This window comes from Hemiscyllium ocellatum, chromosome 14, assembly GCF_020745735.1.
Source record: "Hemiscyllium ocellatum isolate sHemOce1 chromosome 14, sHemOce1.pat.X.cur, whole genome shotgun sequence".
Taxonomy (NCBI): Eukaryota; Metazoa; Chordata; class Chondrichthyes; order Orectolobiformes; family Hemiscylliidae; genus Hemiscyllium; species Hemiscyllium ocellatum.
In genome coordinates, this window is record NC_083414.1 from 30942961 (window position 1) to 30953063 (window position 10103).

Consider the following 10103-nt stretch of genomic DNA (forward strand, 5'->3'; position numbering starts at 1 on the left):
TGTTCTCTTAAGCGTTCCGCAAGTAAGCGGCCTGTCTCCCCAATATAGAGGAGGCCACATCGGGTGCAGCGGATGCAATAGATGATGTGTGTGGAGGTACAGGTGAACTTGTGGCGGATATGGAAGGATCCCTTGGGGCCTTGGAGGGAAGTGAGTGTGGAGGTGTGGGCGCAAGTTTTACATTTCCTGCGGTTGCAGGGGAAAGTGCCGGGGGTGGAGGTTGGGTTGGTGGGGGGTGTGGATCTGACGAGGGAGTCACGAAGTGAGTGGTCCTTGCGGAACGCTGATAGGGGATGGGAGGGAAATATATCCTTGGTGGTGGGGTCCGTTTGGAGGTGGCGGAAATGACGGCGGATGATACGTTGTATGCGGAGGTTGGTGGGGTGGTAGGTGAGAACCAGTGGGGTTCTGTCTTGGTGGCGATTGGAGGAGCAGGGCTCAAGGGCGGAGGAGCGGGAAGTGGAGGAGATGCGGTGGAGGGCATCGTCGATCACGTCTGGGGGGAATCTGCGGTCCTTGAAGAAGGAGGCCATCTGGGCTGTGCGGTGTTGAAACTGGTCCTCCTGGGAGCAGATGCGGCGGAGACGAAGGAATTGGGAATATGGGATGGAGGTTTTGCAGGGGGCAGGGTGGGAGGAGGTGTAATCCAGGTAGCTGTGGGAGTCAGTCGGTTTATAGTAGATTTCTGTGTTGAGTCGGTCGCCCGAGATAGAGATGGAAAGGTCTAGGAAGGGGAGGGAGGAGTCTGAGACAGTCCAGGTGAATTTAAGGTCGGGATGGAAGGTGTTAGTAAAGTTGATGAACTGTTCAACCTCCTCGTGGGAGCACGAGGCAGCGCCGATACGGTCATCGATGTAGCGGAGGAAAAGGTGGGGGGTGGTGCCAGTGTAGTTGCGGAAGATGGACTGTTCCACATATCCTACGAAGAGGCAGGCATAGCTGGGGCCCATGCGGGTGCCCATGGCAACTCCTTTAGTTTGGAGGAAGTGGGAGGATTGAAAAGAGAAGTTATTCAGGGTGAGGACCAGTTCAGTCAGTCGAAGGAGGGTGTCAGTGGAAGGGTACTGGTTGGTGCGGCGGGAAAGGAAGAAGCGGAGGGCTTTGAGTCCTTCGTGATGGGGGATGGAGGTGTACAGGGACTGGATGTCCATAGTGAAAAGACATCTACTATAAACCGACTGACTCCCACAGCTACCTGGACTACACCTCCTCCCACCCTGCACCCTGCAAAAACTCCATCCCATATTCCCAATTCCTTCGTCTCCGCCGCATCTGCTCCCAGGAGGACCAGTTCCAACACCGCACAGCCCAGATGGCCTCCTTCTTCAAGGACCGCAGATTCCCCCCAGACGTGATCGACGATGCCCTCCACCGCATCTCCTCCACTTCCCGCTCCTCCGCCCTTGAGCCCCGCTCCTCCAACCGCCACCAAGACAGAACCCCACTGGTTCTCACCTACCACCCCACCAACCTCCGCATACAACGTATCATCCGCCGTCATTTCCGCCACCTCCAAACGGACCCCACCACCAAGGATATATTTCCCTCCCCTCCCCTATCAGCGTTCCGCAAGGACCACTCCCTTCGTGACTCCCTCGTCAGATCCACACCCCCCACCAACCCAACCTCCACCCCCGGCACTTTCCCCTGCAACCGCAGGAAATGTAAAACTTGCGCCCACACCTCCACACTCACTTCCCTCCAAGGCCCCAAGGGATCCTTCCATATCCGCCACAAGTTCACCTGTACCTCCACACACATCATCTATTGCATCCGCTGCACCCGATGTGGCCTCCTCTATATTGGGGAGACAGGCCGCTTACTTGCGGAACGCTTAAGAGAACACCTCTGGGCCGCCCGGACCAACCAACCCAACCACCCCGTGGCTCAACACTTTAACTCTCCCACTCCACCGAGGACATACAGGTCCTTGGACTCCTCCACCGGCAGAACATAACAACACGACGGCTGGAGGAGGAGCGCCTCATCTTCCGCCTGGGAACCCTCCAACCACAAGGTATGAATTCAGATTTCCTCATTTCCCCTCCCCCCACCTTGTCTCAGTCAGTTCCCTCAACTCAGCACCGCCCTCCTAACCTGCAATCTCCTTCCTGACCTCTCCGTCCCCACCCCACTCCGGCCTATCACCCTCACCTTGACCTCCTTCCACCTATCCCACCTCCATCGCCCCTCCCCCAAGTCCCTCCTCCCTACCTTTTATCTTAGCCTGCTTGGCTATTCTCTCTCATTCCTGATGAAGGGCTTATGCTCGAAACGTCGAATTCCCTATTCCTGAGATGCTGCCTGGCCTGCTGTGCTTTGACCAGCAACACATTTTCAGATAGGATATTAATATCTGGGAACTGTTTTCTTCTGGTTTGAAAGGCAGGTTTACATCAGGAAAAAAAAGGGTTTGAGCTATAGGGAGGGGCTGAATAGGCTGAGGCTGAGGGGTGACCTTTTGGAGTTTATAAAATCATGAGGGACATGGATTGGATAAATAGACAAAGTCTTTTCCCTGGGATGGGGGAGTCCAGAACTAGAGGTTTGCGGTGAGATCTAAGGGGCAACATTTTCACGCAGAGGGTGGTACATGCATGGAATGAGCTGCACAGGAAGTGGTTGAGATTGATAGAATTACATTTAAAAGGCATCTGGATGGGCATATCAATAGGAAGGGTTTAGAGGGATATGAGCCAAGTGCTTGCAAACGGGACTAGATTAGGTTGGGATATCTGGCCGTCATGGACGAGTCGGATTGAAGGGTCTGTTTCCGTGCTATACATCGCTATGACTCTTGACTGTAAATTTGTGGGATGTCATATCATGGAATTGCCTTCTGTCAGCTTTGAAGGTTATAGACTGTTATCATTGTCTTCATCAGTGGGTATTCTTTAAACTAATCTGACAGATTTTCTAAATCTTTTTCATTCAGGTCCAGTGAATCTTGACTTCCAGCAGAAAGAATAACTTTAAAACAATTTGTATTAAACAATAATTTCTGCCATTTTGGCACACATACATAGTACCAACATCATAATGACTCCCATATCATCCATTTTATGCATGCCCTTCCATCCTTCCTATCCATCTCTTGCCAACCTCATCCTTGTCTTGCCACGCTCATTCCTCCAACTAATCTCATACCATCCTCATGGATACAGTCTACCCAGCAAGAAAAACATTGCTTTTAGCTTTCCGTACTTTTTACTTTTAATTGCCACTAACCTTAATATACCACTGCTGCTAGTATCAACCACTGACAGTTACAATATAGCATGTGCTCCAGTCCTGTGTGCATCTGACATGCCACCACAAGTGCCAGGCACTGTCAACTAAATAAACCTACCATGGATACAGTCCTTAAGCTGAAAATTGAAATCAACCTGGACAAACTGAGTATTCTTATGTAAATAGTCCCCCATAGCCTTTGACATTCCATTTGAGTGTGGAGTCTGTAGGCAATTCTGTAAGGGAGCTTCCTAACTTTGTTCCAATTGTTGATTTGTTCTCACTTAGTTCCATGTTCCTATTCATACGTGGTCTTGCAAAATGTTTGTTAGAAAAAATTCAGGCATTCGCTTAATGGAAGCATAAACCAATTCAATTTGAATAAATTGAACTTGCATTGCAAGTTAGTTACCAAATGATAATGCTTCTTAACACATTCACAGGTACTATAGTTATTTCAGATATGTAATACAGTACAAATATACCCTTCTGTGTTTATAACAATGCATGTAATCATATCCATAGTTTAGTATTTTGGCATGAATTCCCTCTGCACAGACAGTTTTATTGGCTCACAGATGTCTGATGTCCTTTTCAATCTCATTTCAGTTTGGGGCTCTACTAAGATGCTGATGGGTAGCATGCGATGGGACATAGTCAAGGATACTCAAGTTAAGTACTGAATTTTGCTTGAGGAGATCCTCAAAGTGCTCCTTCCATTGAGCACTTACTGCCTCTCTGTCTGTAACAGATGTCAATAGACCACAAGACCATTAGATATAGAAACAGAACGAGGCCATTCAGCCCATAGAGTCTGCTCTGCTGTTTGTTCATGGCTAATATATTTTTCAACCCCATTCTCCTGCCTTCTCTTCAGAACCGTTGATTCCATCACTAATCAAGACCCCTTCTATTTCTGTGTTTATTGGTTAGTGGCAATTAAAAGTAGAAAGTACAGAAAGCCAAAAGCAATGTTTTCTTGCTGGGTAGACTGTATCCATGAGGATGGTATGAGATTAGTTGGAGGAATGGAGTTTGCCTCTATAGCCTTCTGTGGCAATTAGTTCCACTTATTCATTACCTTGTGGCTGAAGAAATTCCTCCTCATCTCAAACAGTCATCCCTTCAATTTGAGGCTGTGCCTTTGGTTCTTAGTCTCTCTTACTAGTGGAAACATCTTCTCCATGTTCATTGTATCCATGCCTCTCAGTATTCTGTGAGTATCCATGAGGTACCCTTCATACTTCTAAACTCCATCGAGTACACATCCAGATTCCTCAACTGTTCCTTCTATGACAAACTCTCCATCTCCAGGATATTTCTTGAAATCTCCTCTGGATCTCCTCCATAGCCAGTACATCCTTCCTTAGATACAAGCCCCAAAACTACTCAAAATATTCTAAATGTAGTCTGACGAGACCCTTATACAGCCTCAGCTGTATATTCCTGCTCTTGTGTTGTTGCCCTCTTGAAATGAATGCTAATATTGCCTTTGCTTTCCTAACTGCTAACTGAATCTGCATGTTAACCTTAAGAGAATGCTGAACTAAGATTCCTAAGTCTCTTTAAGCTTCAGATTCGTAAAGCCTTACCCATTTTGAAAATAGTCCATGTCTTTATTCTTCCTACCAAAATGCATAACCTCACACTCTCCCACATTTTATTACATCTGTTGCTTTTTTGTCCATTCTCATTGCCTGGCCAAGTCCCCCTGCAGTCCCCCTGCCTCCTCAACACTAGCTGCCCCCCCCCCCCATCTATTTTACTTCATCTGTAAACTTAGCCACAATGCCCTCAGTTCCTTTGTCCAGATTGTTAGTGTAAAACTGAAATGTATAACCACTCTGTTTTTAACTCTCACTCGGTTAAGTGCTTGGGTGTTTGGACCATTGATGATCTTAAATCTGCATAAGAATCCATCGACCTCATGGTTGTCAGTGAGTTGCTGTATTTCTCATGCTTTGTCCATCCAGGTCAATGGTTTGTTTTGGAAGTTGGCTTTCATTTGATGTGTTTTCTTTCCTTAAAGTATTGGTGGTGCTTTCAGTTCAAGAGTGCCTTCGACTTGAAATTCAGTAGCTCTTGGATCTCCTTGTCATTCTCACCACAATAATTGTTTCCTCGGAGAGAAATGTAGAAAATAGGAACAGGAGTAGGCCATTCAGCCCTTAGATATTGCTCTACCAGTCATTATGATCATGCCTGATCATCTAACTCAATACTCTGTTCCAGGGATCAATTTGTTTCCCTTTGGGAAACAGGACACCATATAATTAAGGCTGGAATAGAATTCCTAGCTTCGTCTCATCTGTTGTTTCTTGGATTGGGGCCTACCTTCCCTCTATTTATTTTCCTTCTCCGCCAGCCTCTGAGGTTCATCCTCAGTAGTGGCTTCCAAAAACAGAAGTAAATGCTGGGGCGGGCATGCGCAAGCTCTCTGGCACAGCAGAACTATGCATGGTATGGACCAGGGGAGTGGCTGCATGGTTCACAAGGAACACTGGTTGGGACTAAAACATTGACAACTGTTGTGTATTGTTTCTGGGTTAGGCCGGACCAAAGAGTCATGCCAAGTTCGTTTATCCCACAATGGACTCATGAAGATGATCAACCAGCTCATTTTTTTATAGTGATGTCAACCCTGTAGAATTGGTATTCTTTTCCTGACTGAATTTCCAGTTGAAGGTGTAAGTGCCACTTTGTTCTTTGAACTGGTCTTCCTTGCCTGTTGTATCTCATTAAGGTCAGTATCATAACACTAGAATTCATGGATTGAGATGTTCAGGTGTGATGTTCAGGTCTGTCACTGCTCGAGATGTCACCAAGCATCCTGATGTTCTAGGTCCAGATGTGGATGATGCCTGTGTGAGAGTTATTTTAAGAAGTGCCATTGCATGCTGACAATACAGTGCTGGCAGAGCAAAGTCCTGTCCAATGGTAGGAATCCAAGACAAGTGCAGACCAGGCTCTGATGCATGGATAGGGACTAAGACACTTGCACGTTGTTGTTCCTAATCTTGACCCCCAGTCCCACACATCCCAATACCATGCCAGGAGGGAAGAAATCTGCTTGCTTGTGAGTCAGCAGCAGAGCAGAGAAGGTGCTAACAATCAAACCCCGGTCAGATTAGCAAAGGTCCATTGCTGCCACAGGAAGAAGCTGATGGCTAATCAGATCAGACACCAGCTCTCAGGCCACCTTTTGGCACATTTCACCCAACAGGGACATCAAGCAAATAAAAGGGTAATACTTAGAAACAAACACACTGATCATACTGGAGCACTGTTCTGAGACACAAAAAAAAAACAAATTTGGACCAGTGTCATTCTAAAGTTTTACTGTTTTTTTTTCTTGCTGGGTTCTGGGGCTACATGCTCCAGCTGGCTTTCTGATGGTCACTCTCTCTCCAGTCCTAGTATCATTGACCCTGATCTGGATCCCTCTTGCTCTCTCCCTGGAGTCTTCAAAATTTCTCCTGATGTAACTGGGTCCCACCCTCTCACTCCCTGTTGAGGCTTCTCCTGTTTTGATATAGCAGAGCACCCTTGCCTCATATACACACAGAATCATAGAATCCCTACAGTGTGGAAGTAAGCCGTTCAGCCCATCAAGTCCACAGCTCCACAACCACCCCTCCACCCTGTCCCTGTAACCCTGCATTGCCCATGGCTAACCCAGCTACCCTGCACATCCCAGACACTTTGGGTAATTTAGCACGGCCTATCCATCTAACCCGCACATCTTCGGACTGTGGGAGGAAACCCAGGCAGACATGGGGAGAATGTGCAAACTTTACACAGATGGTTGCTTGAGGATGGAATCAAACCTGAGTCCCTGATGCTGTGAGGCAGCAGTGCTAACCAGAGAGGTCCAAATTAGACAGAGGTCCATGGGAATGAGTCTTAGGCTGAACATTCAGACAGACAAAGGTCCTCCAAAAACCTGTTTCCACTGTACATTTTAGCACCCGACCCCCTGACTATCAAGACCCCAGGGTGAACAATGTGGATTAATTCCCATAGCTTCGACACTTCCTCTCAGCGAATGTAGCCTTCTATGATGAAATTCAACAAGGCCTCCAATGTCTCAGTGCAGCCTGTGGACATTGAGGAACTGAGTATTTGATGACAAACACCTCAAACCCAATGCTGCAGTGTTACCTATCTTTCTGACACTACAAATCTCTTGAAAGGTATCACCAATGATGCCTCTGTAAATTCCTGAAAATCCACTGGAAGGATAAACACTCCAATGTTAGTGTCCTCCATGAGATCAGATCATATCCCCAATATCTTGGCACTGGTAATAGTAAATCAGCTGCATTGGGTGGGTTACATCATCTGCATGCTTGATACAAGACTTCCAAAACAAGCTCTTGACACCGGGCTTTGTCACAATACCCTCATCGAATCATGAGAATCTCTAATCCAAGACCAACCGATTTGGAGAAAAAGAATCTGAAAAGAATACCAACATTTTGAGTGTCTCTGATAGGCCAGAAGGAGGGTACAAAAACCCAGCTGCCTCAGCAAGCGCTAGCTGCCCACTTGTGACAGGGAAGTTGTTCCAGTATTGGACTGTTTAGTCAGCTCAGGACCCACAATGTTGGAGTGGAAGAAAGGCATCCTCGATCCCAAGGGACTGCTGACCAAGAATCATGTCCAAAACCAGAAACGTAGCAGAGTTTTCTCCAGTTGTCACATGATAGAGATTCAAAACTTGATAATTTCATATCAGAATCATCCCTAATCAGATAATTACAAACCCTTATTTTCCATTAAGATCCAAATACAATTCTAATTCAAACATAATATTTATTTTGACAGATTATTAGAATAAAATTATTTAGATTTATTCGCATGGCTGTGCTTGTGAAAAACTGCACTGCAACCAAGGGATCAAAAATCCATCTACAACTGTGGGTCTCTCAGGTTTGGTGCAAAATGTGGCATTTAGTGGCAGATGAGCTGCTTTAGTAGAACTCCTAACCCATTTACACTAAAGCAGGAACAGATCTTCACTGAAGAAATGCTTTAAACTGAGGAGATCTGTCATGGACACTGTACTATGAGACTGTAACACAAGCTGATGAATCAGATACTCTCTAATCCATTAAAGCATTGCTCTTGCAGTTTATGATGTCACTCAATGCCTTCCAGCTATGAAACAAACTCAAAGCAACACTCTAGAGGAAGAATGAAAGGCAAAACGTTCAAGCAAATATGAAATTCTCAGACAGAATTATCAACAAAAGACTACTGAGCACTTGTTGTTCTCATGGTAACATTCCTATCCTTGGCCTAATGCAATATTCCAGTGAAGCTCAACACATGCTGGAGGAACAGAATCTCATTTTCCACTCAGGCACTTTACTCAGGACTCAACTTTGAGTTCAACGACTTCAGACTGTGAATCCCTTATCTGCTCTGGGATACATATCACTCCAAACCAACAACAATCTGGTTGACTCTTAGCTGCCCTCTGGGATGGGCAATAAATATTGGCCTAGCCAGCAAAATCCTCAACCCGTGAATGAATTTTTAAAAATTTGAATCCCTCGCCTTCCCCTAACTCTCGTGTCTCGTTTGCATGAGTTTGCTTCCACCACACATTTTCTGCTATTAATACTTACCACTAATACTCACAGTTTATTTATGCCTCTTCTCTATTAATATTAGCACTTCATTTGGCTTTTGCTATTGGCACTTTTCCATAAGATCATAGGATGTAGGAACAGAAGTAGGCCATTTGGACCATCAAGGATGATGTGTCATTCTATAAAATCATGACTGATTTGATAATCCTCAATTCGTGTAATCTATCTTTTCCCCAAAATCTTGATTTCCTTTATGACTAAAGCCTTGAAGCTGTGTCTACCACTTCATGACCCAAACTTTAAAGTCCTTTGGGGTAAAGAATTCCACAGATTCATGACCCTCAGAAAGAATATCCTCCCCATCTCTGACTTAAATGGGCAATTTCCTTACTCTGAAATTATGCCTTCTGGTCCAGGACTCTTCCAAAAGAGGAAGCAACTTCTTTGCATTGACTCTGTTAAGCCTCCAAAGATTTTGAATGTTTCAATAAGGTCACCTCTCATTTTCCTAAATTCCATTAAGCACTGGAAGTATGCAACCTCTTCTCATAATAAAATCCTTTCATACCTGGAGTCAATCTAGTGATCTTTCTCTAGACTGCTTTCAATGGCAGTATATATTTCCTTAGATAAAAGGACCAAAACTATTCATACTACTCCACCTATGGTTTAACTCATGCCTTGTTTTAGCAAGCCTTCTCCATTTTTATACTTTTTCCCCTTTGAAAATGAAGACTGACATTCCATTTGCTTTTTCCTGTTACCTGCTGACCTTGTGTAGTAGCTTTAGACATACGTGTGACTCCAGAATCAGAGCTATATGGTTGACTTTTGAGCATCCTCTGGAAAATTAGGGATTAGCAAGAAATGCTGCTTAAAAGGTGATGCCCATGCCCTGTGACTGCATTAAAAAATGCACAAGGACATCCAAATCCCAGTGTGCTGCAACATTCAGTTCCTTTAATCCTCCTTCCAAAATGCATGACCTCACATTTTCCCACATTATATTTTTTGAGGATTGTCCACTCACTTAATCAACCATACACACCCTCCCACCCATTTTTGTGTAATCCAAACATTTAGTAATAGTACATTAACTTTCCTCATCTAAGTCATTAATACAAATTGTAAGTAATTGTGGTCCCAACACTGATCCCTGTGGCACTCCAATAGTTTTGGTTTGTCATCTTGAAAATGAACCCCCCCCCCCCCCAACTCGATTTAAATTCCCTGTCTTCTATTAGTTAGCCAAACTCCTATCCATCATAATACAGT